We start from the raw sequence: 12,717 nt of genomic DNA on the forward strand, positions 1-12,717 counted from the left end.
GAGCAGAAGAGACCAATGCCATTGCTGCTCCTAGGTTTCTGTGAGGTATTTTTGAATAATGAATACAATATCCAGTATAAAGCTGTCTTTTAATTATTTCCTACTCTCACCGCACAAACCATTTTTGAGACAGGTTGTAAATCATAGTTTCTCTCTAAAGCAATTTTTTATTTCAAAAAATTTTATACCAGATTTTGAGCCTATGAGTTAGCATAGAGGTATGCTATGGTTGAAAGTAGTATTTAAAGCATAGCCCTTCTTGGTTATGCTGTATTTGTATACTGTGGTCACTAAAGTTATTTCAGATGACAAAAAAGTGGGGAATTAGAGCCAGCTGTGTTGGATTGGAAAACACTCTGGGCCAGGAATCCGTTCTATCACTTACTTGTGACTCTTAACCTCAATAACATTTTAATGTAAAATTAGAGATGATGGAAAGGAATGTCATTTAAGGAAATAAACACATTCTGTTGTCTTTTCAGTTGGATTAAACAAAATGTTTAAAAAATGTAAGAGTTTGAAAAATTAATAAATAGACAATTTAGATTACAGTTTAGTGGGGTGCCTGGGTGGCTCAGTGGGTTAAAGCCTCTGCCTTCGGCTCAGGTCATGATCCCAAGGTCCTGGGATCGAGCCCCGCATCGGGCTGTCCGCTCCGCGGAGAGCCTGCTTCCTCCTCTCTCTCTTTCTGCCGGCCTTTCTGCCTACTTGTGATCTCTGTCTGTCAAATAAATAAATAAAATCTTTAAAAAAAAAAAAAAGATTACAGTTTAGTGAATATTTTGGCTGTATAGGGGGCAGATAAATGCCGATAATGACAAAAGTAGCCTTAGATGAATAAGGAACGACTGGAGATGTTTGAGTAGGTGCACGTAATAGTCAATCTTCAAAATTTCTAGCACACACAACAGCCAGTGATGAATCTGTTCCAAAGCTGCAAAATTATTTCTATAGGAGTTATTAGGCATGAGAAGTTAAAATACACACATTAAAAAACAGAGTTAAACAACAACAACAACAGCAACAAAGGTAATAAGAGAATTTGGGGGGAAAAAAATCTTCCTAAAATAAGTGCATAGACAAATCAGTACATTGTTATTTTTTTTTAATATAATTTTTTATTTTTTATAAACATATATTTTTATCCCCAGGGGTACAGGTCTGTGAATCACCAGGTTTACACACTTCACAGCACTCACCAAAACACATACCCTCCCCAATGTCCATAATACCACCCCTTTCTCCCAAACCCCCTCCCCCCAGCAACCCTCAGTTTGTTATTTGAAATTGAAATTGCTCTTTATAAAAAAGATCACAAGCATAATAAATAAGTAATAAATAACTTAATAAGCAGAATACGTCCAATTGTATAAGAAGTTCAGTTTGGAAACTCAAGAAGCATGCGGGAGAGTTATAAGAAAAGATTAAATCTTGGGCAGCCTGGGTGACTCAGTCCGTTAACCTGCCTTTTGTTCAGGTCATGATCTCAGGGTCCTGGGATCCACCCCCATATCAGGCTCCCGCTCAGCGGGGGTCTGCTTCTCCCTCCACCCCTCATCTTCCTGCTCATGATTGCTTTCTCACTCTATCAAATAACTAAATAAACTTTTTTTAAATGATTAATTAATTAATCTAATATATTACTTTGTGGAAAGAATGGCACTACTACTGGAAATGGAGAAATTTGGATTTTGAAGCTTTTTTGGAGGGATGATAATGAATTCTGTATTGAAAATGCCAAATTGACGGTGTCAGAGATTTCCAGACATTTTCATAAGGGTGTTTGAAATGTTAAATGAGAATAAAAATACACTGATAAATGATTAACTTAATAAGGGTAAAAATGAAATTTTGAGATCTGAATGAGATTATAAAAGAAGGATTTTAATAATTGCAGCAGAAAAGTCCAAGAAAGAGAATCTTAATGAACATGAACATGTAAAAAATTCTCTCCAGATTCCTGAAAGATCTCAGAAACCTAAGTAAATATTTTCACTGGGTAGTTAGAAAACAAACAAAAAACAACTTTGTTTTTCTTTTATTGTTTGAATTTGTTTGTTTATTGTCAATTTGTCATTAACATGCTAACAGTTTATATATAGGTATTTTCATTCTTCTTCATCAAACTTAATGGGAGGAATAAAAATGTAGAGGAATGAAAAGAAAAAATGCCACATCTTTTTAGATTAACTCAGAATTACTCATTTAGTAATCTTTAATAAATGGCCAAACTCAAGTCCCATCCCTGTATCTTGATTTAACTTTTCTGGCAGAGAGCGTGGATATTAACACTTTTTTTTTTTTTTTTTTTTTAAGATTTCACCTATTCATTTGACAGACAGAGATCACAAGTAGGCAGAGAGGCAGGCAGAGAGAGGAGGAAGCAGGCTCCCCGCTGAGCAGAGAGCCCGATGCGGGGCTCGATTCCAGAACCCAGAGATCATGACCTGAGCCGAAGGCAGAGGCTTAACCCACTGAGCCACCCAGGTGCCCAACACTTTTTAAAATTTAATTTAATTTAATTTAATTTTTGTGTGTTCCAAAATTCAGTGTTTATGCACCACACCCAGTGTTCCATGTAATATGTGCCCTCCTTAATACCCACCACAAGACTCGCCCAACCCTCCATCCCCCAACCCTCCAAAACCCTCAGTTTAAAATATCTTTCAGTGCTTCCAGTGTAATCTGGGGTTAAGAATCCCTATAGTCTATGGTACATTCATTGTTGTTTCTTTAGCTATTAATAAATAGGGACTGTTCGAAGATAATCTTAAAAGGCAAATAGCCACTAATATTATTCCAACGGCAGATTTATATCTGACTCTTATAACAAACCATTTTAATGTGGTAAATGGCTAAATGTTCTCTAGATTAACAATTTTTTAAAGAGAAACTTGAGACACACAGACTAATTAATGGTAGTCTTAACTAGCATTTACGGAGCATTTGCTGTGAGCCAGGAGGCTGTTCTCAGCAGATTGTATAAGATACTGATATAATCTTTACAGTCAACCTATGGGAATATACATTATTCAGATGAAGAAACTGAGGAAGAAACATACAAGGGTTATGTAACTTGCTCAGGGTCACATGTATACTTCTTAACAGATTCAGAGTTTCTTTCCAGGCTGTCCAGCTCCAGGACCCACTCTGTGAGTTTTCAACTTTTTTCATAGCGCTATGAGTTTCCTGACTCCTTCCTAATTTTCTTTCCACTGCATGGTGCTATATTTCCCTTGGGGTTAACATCCTGGAGGTGATATGAGCATATGTGTACAAAAGACAACTCTTCAGAGAAAAGCAAACAGATGAGTAAATAAGTCGCTATTTGAGGTTGTTCCTTACAGAAAGGGAATCATAAGCAAATTTTTTAATATTTTTACTTCGATAAATATTATGATAAATTTTCAATGAACATCTTTACTTCGGAGTTAGAAGTAGTGGATTCTTTAATATTAGAAAATGCAGATTTTATTTAATATATGACACAATTAAACAATTTGCCAATACATGTAGATGTCATTTACCCATGCTTCTGTTTACTATGTATTAAAATGGGTAGTGCTGTTTACCTAACAGTGTTAAGGCATAATAAGTTAAATTTTATGAAATGTTTCTTGATTTCATTAAAACATCAAGAATTTGGACCTAAAAAAAACTGATGATTTTTTTGGTCCCAGTCACTAAATTGAAGAGTAAAATTTGCAACAAGCTCAGCCTTTCTGCAACAATCATTTTGACTGGAACAGCAGTAACTGACAATAGTTATACAATTATGTGAAAATTCATTGATTTACTTGTTTGTAATAATCAAGGAAGGTATGCACCAAACCTGCCTTATAAAATATTATTATAGCCTAAGTATGTCAAGGACAACATGATTATAGTGAATTTTCTCTGTTCTAATTTATAACTCAAAGGATCTATAACAACTAAAGTTAATTTTAAAAAAATAACCAGAAATTAACAAATTAAGAGTTTTGTGGAAAGATTTTCACATAGGTAGCAAGTGGTAATATGTGCCTTGGAACGTTTTTTCATTTAACTGATATTTTTAGGTTTTGCTGTTTTTCTTTCAACATCAAAAAGACCCAATAAGACTATTAGAAAATGACAAATGTATGCATCAAAGTTTGATTTTGATTCCCTAAAAGAACTATATCTGTAAGTCTGCATAAATAGTAATTCCTAAGCAATTACCCAATGAATAATGTTAAGTCGATAAATTATTTACTTTATTCATTACACTAATTAGTAAGTTTGTTTTGTAACATTGCTTTTTTAATTGCCATCAAACAATAAATATTCTTTCTGTTAATAAGTATCAGTAAGAAATCTGATAAAAATTATTGATAATAGTAATACAGATAACGACAACTTTATAGAATGTAATAGTTTCTAAGTGATATTGTGTTACAATTATATACTTGTAGCATTTTAAATATAATGACTAACATTTATAAATATGACATAGGATTATATATTTTGTACATCAAGCTATAAACATATTCAAACTCAGTTTTCTAATTTTTACTTTTTGGAGACGTGAGATTGTGTTATATTTCTCATAGTCACTGTGAGTTTTAAAATTCCTTCCTAGTTATATGGAGTATTATAGCAATAATTTTTAATATATTTACAATCATATGTGTATACTCACACATGTGCACACACATAAATACACACACAGACAAACATAGAAATAATTTTGTCAAGTTTTTTTCCCCATTAATGGGATAAACATTAAAAACGTTCAGTTTTCTTTTGTCACTTAGTATGTTTTTATTTACATTTATGGAATTATATATATTTTTAAAGCACTGCCTTGTATTTTCTATTATGGATATAAAATAATAATTCCATATTGATAGACATTAAGATTATCTCCAGTTTTTCACTTTATGAGCAATTATGCAAAGAACACCATTTACTAGGTTTATTTTTCACCTTTACACATCTATCCCGTTTGTAGTACCCCAACACCTAATGTAATGACAAACAGATAACAAGTACAACAGAATTCTAATATCTAAAATTTTGGAATGGTCGCAAGCATTAATAAAACCACTAAATATTTTAATACAATACATGTTTTATGAAAATTATCAGCCAGTCCTAGATAAAACCATCAATGGTTCTATGGCAATGGAAAACACCCTTGGATTACCAAAAGCTAGAAGTATTTTTTTTTTTTTGATGATAGAATGATAGAAATAGATAATTGTGTTTTTTTAAAAACAATTTGAGAACTGGGAGTGCATTTTTTTTTCTTCAAAATACAGATAAACAATTATTTTGGAAAATTCACATGTGAGCCAGAGTCTCCTAACCTCAAAGAAAAAAAATGAAGGTCACTTTTGACAGTGCATAAAGATGAACAGAAATGGAGACAGGGAGACTTTTGATTATGACAAATCATAATTTAACTATGGATTTTATGAAAAGAGGTAGATAGGAAGGCATAGAAATATTTAAGATAAGTATAATGAAGATACTAATAGGGTAGGAAACTAAATAGGCATATCCACTTGACTTTTCCTAAGTTTTTATTTCCTAGTTTTTCTTTCTGGTGCCCTAAAATATATGGTTTAAGCATTTTGACAGGAAAACAAATTAGTTGTGAACTACTATTAGCTTGCGTCCCTATACTGTGGGCAAATAGAGACACATTCCCCTAAGCTCTAGGTAGCAAGCATTCTAGCAGAAGCTCTGGAAGGCTGATCAGAACTTGACCTTGAATTTGAAGGCTGATGGCAATAATAAAAGATGTGGATGGATCAGCTCTTCGAGTTGAAAAAATAAAGAAAAAAAAATCAGAGACTGGAACTCATTCACATAAAATCATCCCAAACTGTCTCCTTTACTATAAATTAAATTTATTAATACCTCGACTCCACCCACCTCACACCCTCCTTTACCATAATGTGCCCATTTTCTGAATTATTTTTATTTTAAGGATTTTTTTTTAACCATTTTAGGTTTATACCAATGGTTCGGAAAGTGGGAGTGGGAAGAGAGTCAGAATTTAGTTTAGAAGGAGGTCAATGTGAATTACACGTTTGATTTGTCCATTGTATTTTTCTCAAGTCTCCATGAGATGATTCTTGCCTCAAGTTTAGCTTCAAAAAGTCTTTGACTATATCAGCAACATCAGAAGAATCAGTAAATCCAAGGCTCTTAAATATCTAAGTTCATAATTAGTAAACCTCTTAACATTGTGTTATAACTTGAGTATGAGCAAAATAATTATCATTTTCAGTAAGATCAATTCCAACCCAGATTAGATATCACTTTGACAAAATAGTACTCTATTCATTTACCTAGATTAATTCAGGGGTTGTAGAGGCTTGTTAGACTACCATAATATGATAGACAGACTGGGTGGCTTAAACAACAAAAAAAGGTTTTCTCACAGTTGGGGAGCCTTGAAGTTCAAGATCAAGGTGCCAACATGGTTGGTTTCTGGTAAGATCCTTCTTCTTGGCTTATAGATAGATGAACATCTTCTTGCTGTGTCCTCACATGGCCTTTTTCTCTGTGCGCACAAAGAGAGAGAGATCTTTGGTGTGGCTTTCTGATCTTGTTAGGATACTTACTCAATTAGGGCCCCACCTTTATGAACTTATTTGACTTTAATTACCTTCTTTAAGGCCGTATCTCCAAATATAGTTGCATTGGTGGATAAGATTCAACATATGAATTTTGAGGGTGCCTGGGTGTCTCAGTGGGTTTAGCCTCTGCCTTCAGCTCAGGTCATGATCCTGGGATCCTGGAATCTAGCCCTGCATCAGACTCTCTGCTCGGTGGGAAGCCTGCTTCCCCCTCTCTCTGCCTTCTGCTCTGCCTACTTGTGATCTCTTTCTCTCTCTCTGTTAAATAAAAAAAATAAAATTCAATTAAAATCTTAAAAAAAAAAACATGGATTTTGAGAAAACACAATTGCATCCATAACAGAGATGATACTAAAAATATTTTACAATAGACCCTGGCAACAACTACTCAGAATGAAGGACAAGAGTGGTCACAACAGGACCATGAGGGCCTCATTAAGTCTCTACAAATGATAATAACTGATTTTTATTATAAATAAAATTAGTTTATTGGCTGTTTTGACCCCATTAAGCCATAGTCTAAATTTGTTTAGTGTCATTAAGATTTCACCCATAATAACTCCCAAAGGCAATATTTACTTCCATAAACTTAAAAATAACAAGTCAAACACAAAAACTTCTGTATAACACAACAGTAATAACTATAATACTTCTCAGCTGGATGCCACTATAATCTATAGGTAATAGTCATAGTCATCAAAAACTATTATTCTTGGCAAAAATTCAACTGTATCAGTATGCTTTAAATGAAATCAGTGTCATAAGAAAGCTCTAATTTCTTTTCATTACTTGAATATCTAATTTTCCAATTAAAAAGCAACTTATTCTTATCACTGATATAGTTTTAACTATTAGTGTCTCCCAAAATAGGCTTTATAATTTTCCTTTTCTTGAGGTTAACATGATCATTTCATCAAACTTAATGCATTTTCCTTTAAAGTTTTCAGCAAAATGCACTAACATATACTTGTAAGGTTAAGAAAAGTCTCATAGTTAAGCAAATATAAAAACATTTATGCAAATGTTTAAATATCTTTTTACTTTTTTGGAACATAGCAATTTTTCAGCTTAGCGTTTGACAATATGTCTTCACTAATTACATTACACTTCCTGTGAATCTTACTTTGTACGGCTTGCTTATTAGGAGATTTTATTGGTAGAACAAATCCTATCTTCACAACAGTGAAACTAGACTTGCAAGTATTTATTTAAAACTGAAGTTTATAAAGGTTTCTTTTCCAAAAATAATTCACCATTGAAATGGCTTTTTTTTAAGATGGCGGAGAGATAAGATTTTATTTATTTATTTGACAGACAGAGATCACAAGTAGGCAGAGAGGCAGGCAGAGAGAGAGGAGGAAGCAGGCTCCCTGCTGAGCAGAGAGTCTGATGCGGGACTCGATCCCAGGACCCTGAGCCGAAAGCAGCGGCTTAACCCACTGAGCCACCCAGGTGCCCCTGAAATGGCTTTTTAACATCCATCTAACTCAAATCAGACTGTCAGAGGAGAGAAAAAAGCTATATGGTTCGAAAAAAGTAATCATCTGCTATTAAATCACAGACACCAAACTTGGGACATGATGTCTCCAGAGGTAGATTACCTAGACTTTAATTCTTGCTCTTGCAGTTATTAGCTGTGTACATTGGGGAGTGTTTGTCTTTTCTTCCATTAAAGAAACCAGTTGTTTGGGACAGTGTTGTGATAGGTTGTGTCATTCTTTTTTAACAACCATGAAAACCTAAAGAGAAAACAACTAGCTTGACAAAATCTCCTCCTTAGCCCCCATTGACTAAAACGAAATCTCATGACCAACTCTAATGACATGAGGGGAAAATGAGAGTGGTACATTAATCTTTATCTAGTCATGTACTAAACAGTTGCCATGCACCAGGACACTATGTCATGTGACTGAAAAGTGTTATTTCTCCCATTCCACACAGCAGACAAGCAAACAGTGCACCTTTTTATATTTGTTTCACACTGTTGCTATGAATCATTGAAAGACCAGGGCATTTCATCATTTTGCAATCCATTTCTACCTATAAGCCCCCCAAAACTTTACAAATTAAGTGTCTTTAAATCATATGTTTAAATCATATGTTAAATCATATGTTCACTATTTGTATCTCTTAGATATACTGTGTCAAGGTGACTATGAATTTATTATGGCCCTTATTAGTGACATGGAAACTTAGCTCTATCTAGCTGGAATGTCTGAACTGGAATATGCTTTGGAGAGGAGGAAGGGGATTAGATTAGGAAACAACAACAACAACAACAACAAAAAGTATTCTATTGATTCAATTAAACTTTAGTCTAATTTTGCTTAGAGTCACCTTTGAATAAAGCTATCAGCAAGAAAAGCCATTTAAAGTAGTCCTCACTTCCCTAATAAATATATTAGAACATAGAAAGTAGTGTAGAACATATAAAATTGATATAATATTCAAAGTTCAGTAACTATACATTGATTTGTCCTTTGAGATTAAAGCTGAAATTTTTTCTATCTTTTAGATCACTGTATTATAATCTTAAAAGAACTTCCTTTTTATGATATTTAATAAATGCCAATTATTAAAACCTTGATAAACCAACTAGTGGTAACCCTGGTTTAACAGTGATATCTTAATGTCTTAATGAAAATATAAGTTTTCATTTCTAAAAGAGAAAAGATATTCAGAACCTAGATTTTTATTGCTAATGGAAAATAATTGCCATTACCTAGATATCAGTTAAAATGAATAAAATATGGATGAAGTGAGTAATTAATGTAATATATTATTAATATAGTTTTAAAGTATCTAGAATACCCCATGAGACCTGTTATTTTCCTTTTCTTTTATTTTGGCAAGTAAAGACTTGTTTTATTGAATGACAGATTTATGTAACTGCCAAAGCCTCCATACGCAGACAAGAGAAGTAAAGCTTTATATCTTGGTTTCTTCCTCCTTAGAGAGAATTTCTTTTATTCCAGTTTTATTGAGTTATAATTGGCATTCATCATTATCTAAGTTTCAGGTATAAGACATAATGATTTGACTTACATATACTGTGAAATGATTACAGCATTATATTTAGTTAGCATCTATCATCTCATATTGGCCCAATAAAAAGAAGAAAAGCCAAAAAGAAAAAAAAAAAATCCTTGTGATAAGAACTCTTTGCTTTTTCTATCTATCTATCCATCTATCTACCTTTCTGTCATCTATCTTCTACTGGTTTTGTTTTTCTAGAGAATGATGACAGATGGTAACCATTTCCTAAAAAGAGAGTATAGAACCAGGGGAGCAGGTAGTTATTGGTATCAAAATAACATGAAAACCTTCACTACCCTGTCTTTTAGTAGAAATATAGCTTGATGTTATCACTAAGATTGGAAAATTATTTCACTTTCACAGTGTTAGTAAATGGACTGATTACCTTGGTAGTAATCACAGCTATTGGGTGGGAACTTCCCTGATAAGCCTCTTTAATTAGAAGAAAATTGAACTATGCTCATTAGGACAGTTCACCATTTCCTCCTCTGCAATGAAATATATCCTTCTGGCTTTGAAATATCTCATTGCAAAGTGATATCTATGAATTTTATGTTTCTTATAAATCTGCATGAATCATGTTCACCAAAGAAATGATTCTATTAGGATTTAAATTTATTGCTATTCAAAAAATTTGCAAAACATTACTCCATGAAAGAAGTGTGCTACTAAATACATTTCAGGAAGTTTTGTTTTCTTCAACCATTTTGAGACACTTTTGACTTAGTAATTTTATTTATTTATTTATTTATTGATTGATTATTTTAACTTATTTATTTGACAGAGAGAGACACAGCAAGAGAGGTAACACAAGTAGTGGAAGCAGCAATGGGAGAAGCAGGCTTCCCACTGAGCAGGGAGCCCGATACGGGGCTCGATTCCAAGACCCTGGGATCATGACCCAAGCAGAAGGTAGACAGTTAACAACTGAACTACCCAGGTATCCCTTGACTTAGTAATTTGAAAATGATCTGTTATGTATACAGAATTTTTCACTCACAGGAAAATAGTTGCTATATTGTTCCTGATTAAAAATACAGCATACATACATAAAAGGAAAATGGAAACAGAGAGGTTACATCATATACAAAAATTAAGTAGAAACTGGATCATATACCTAAACACAAAAGCCAAAAAACTGTTCAATTTCTAGAAAAAATAAAAAAAAAGATAAAAGAATATCATTATGACTTCAAGTTAGTCAAAAATTTCTTAGGGTAGGACACAAACAGCACAAACTATAAAAGACCAAAAAAATGATGAAGCAGATATCTTCAAAATTTAGAACTTCTGCTCTTCCAAAGAGCATAAGGAAAATAGACTAAGAGAAATTCAGAGTACACAAACTGGGAAAAAAAAAAAGGGAGTTACTAACATTTTAAATATAAAATCATGGAGAATATACACCACGTATGTGTTATTACTCCTAAAAACAGTATAATACAACAATATTTCCTAGTGAAAGATTTTATGACTTTATATTACACCCCATTTAAACTAATACGAATAATGCTATATACTTAAAATGAAAAATAGTGCAAACTCAAATGGAAATCTATCCTTGGTGAAAGTTAGATTACAAAGTAATTATTTAAAGCCCCAAAGTTAGTTAGTTATTGATTGATTAGGCACTTGGAATAATTTATTCAAACATATGAGACAAATTTTACTTTTCATAATGTAGACTTTTTAGGAAGAAGAAAGAGAGGGAAGAGTAAGCATTAGGGATGTGTTGGAGGAGAGAGAGAAGCAGTATAGTGCACATTAATTCTCCAGCAAGTTCTCAGTGTTTGCAGGTAGTATATTGAAAGGTTTTCAATAGTGTCAAAGAAAATAGCATAAGGTGTTTAGACAAATGTTGTAAATGAAGCCCACTTTTTAAATTAGTCCCTTTGAATGTTGACCATTCTAAACATGAATTTATTCCTGGCTTTTTTAACCTTACCCATGGTGTCCTATATAGCAAAATTTAATGTCAACACCAAATAAATATATTATTTTTAATACCACACATTTAAGTATTACTTTCTTTAAATTTATATGAATTCAAGAAGACCCACACACAAAAATAGAAGTGTCACCTAGAGGAGACCCCCTGGTCATCATACTGGTGCCTTAATGAATAATTACTGTCCAACCTGACATTCAACTTACGGGACAAAACTTCAGTCTCATTACCAACCACCGCTGCCCCGAGCTGTTCCAGCTAAGTATTGATAATTTCTGTTGGTAGAGCTAAGAAAGACTTAGAGGTAAATTTGAAAAACAGTTCAATTACGATGTGAGGTATCTAACTCCTACAGATACTGGATAGGTGGAACAGTCTGACTAGCTTATAATGGATTTTTAAATAAGCTACACTGGAAAACAAATGATCAGTTGTTTGTTTTTAGAGCCCCAAATCAGGAGAAGGAGAGATGGTTTAACAAATCAAATATAAAAATCCAAGAGGTTCTAATAGTTGGAGACCATAGCAACATTTGTCAGATACTTTTATACCAGCCTGCATGGAAACCTGCTTCTGGACAATGGTCAAGTAGACAAGTAGACACTGCTCTTGTTTGCTTCTGGAACCACTTCAAATGTGTGTGGACTTTATCTACCTATTATTCTAAATGATCTAATTATCTCTGATTAGATTTATACATTAAACTATTTTACAATCTCTCTGTGGGTTCTGTAATTGTCATTTTAGTGAAAGGGTCTCAAAATCAATCTTGATATTCCGTACAAACTTTTGTGTCTATATATGCAAACGTATTTTTTAGCTCTGAGAAAAGTATTTGATGGTTCTATTAAATTTACATTATATCCAAAGGTTTATAACCCATTGTTTTAAGGTAACTTGGGCATATCACTCTTGATTCCACAATTTTAATTTCAGAGGGCAATTCCATTTACCTTACCTACTAGACCTAATGAGGCATACATCTTTTGCCCTTTGGATGACCTGGAAGTTTAATAATCACAAAAGCAAATTCATGTATGTCTTTCAGAAGTATGCATATTAATTTTCTATTGCTACATAGTAAATCTCTGCAAATTTAACATCTTAAAAAACATCCATTTA

Source organism: Mustela lutreola, chromosome 2 (genome assembly GCF_030435805.1).
Source record: "Mustela lutreola isolate mMusLut2 chromosome 2, mMusLut2.pri, whole genome shotgun sequence".
In the NCBI taxonomy this organism is placed as follows: domain Eukaryota; kingdom Metazoa; phylum Chordata; class Mammalia; order Carnivora; family Mustelidae; genus Mustela; species Mustela lutreola.